Source organism: Sipha flava, unplaced genomic scaffold, assembly GCF_003268045.1.
Source record: "Sipha flava isolate LNK unplaced genomic scaffold, YSA_version1 214_pilon_pilon, whole genome shotgun sequence".
Classification (NCBI taxonomy): domain Eukaryota; kingdom Metazoa; phylum Arthropoda; class Insecta; order Hemiptera; family Aphididae; genus Sipha; species Sipha flava.
The window spans coordinates 43,626-44,923 of NW_020272832.1; positions in this window are offsets into that span (position 1 = coordinate 43,626).

The window sequence follows — 1,298 nt, forward strand, 5'->3', positions numbered from 1 at the left end:
CATCGACTCCGGACCAACGCCATTCTTTTATACCTCATTTGTAACTATTTGTAACATAATTTTCTGAATTTGTAACTCCTTACTTTGGGCGCCATAAAAAATATTTGTTTGGGGAACTTCACGTAGCCCACCAGCGTCTATGAAGTTTCTCCCCTTCCATATGGTCCATATAGTAGACTTAAAAAAAATTGCGATCCCTGACTCCGGGTGTTTTTGAAAATTTCATTTTTACTAACTATTTTTTAAATTTTTCATTGGGTATTATTTTTTTTAATTTATAGACATTTATATTAATTGTATTTAATAATTGTTTTTATTAATATTAATTTAATCTTACCAGTTTTTAGAACTTCTTAATTTCACCGTAATAGGCTTTTTTAATTGAGTGGAGGATAATTCACGCAGCCCCCTCCCACTTTGTTCTATTAATTCCAAACCTTCACATATATTTTACTTTACTATCTCATAGCGTACTTATGTACCTACCTTCTTCTTCTACCAAACTTCACGCACGTGAAACATTGAATTAATGTATTTTATGGATTCCTTATATTAAAATATTAATATTATAATTATTATTATATCCTTATAATATAGCCTTGATAAATACACATTTTTTTTTTTAATGAATTAATATATTTATAGAAAAACTTTTAAAGCAAAAATATAACAACAACAACAATTATCAATATTGCAATAACGTGTAGATATTACGACCTAATATCAATTCATACATGAAACTAGTAACAACATTTATAAGTATCAGAATAATTTATCCAAAAAGACACAATAAATAATATCTAAATATACTTTTGCTTAGCTAACAGAAAATTACAAGCAATAATGAAAATATATACTTAATTACAAATATAATAATTGAAGTTTGAAAAATTATGATGAACAACGTTCAGGAAACTTGCTTTAGAATACAGAAATCCACAATGTGAAACCCAAATATTCGGATTTCACGACTGAAAATCCGAAATCCGGATTTTTTCGGATTTTCGGAGAATCCGGATTTATTTCACACCGCTAATATTAACACGCGTTGACGTGTGCCAACGCAGCGGAGACCCGACGGACGAGGATATATTGCTGTACAGTCGTAGTAAACACTAAAAGTAATGAATAACAGTACGTACGCGTTTGTTTCGAATACGTGTCGCGCTTCCGTGCCGGACGAACGGTCAAACGTATTTTTTACCGTTCGCCTACGCGACCCTCCCCGTCGGAGGGGGTGGGGGGAGGAGGAGGAAACAAAAAAAACTTTTACCCCGTCGAACCGCACACAAGGCGTC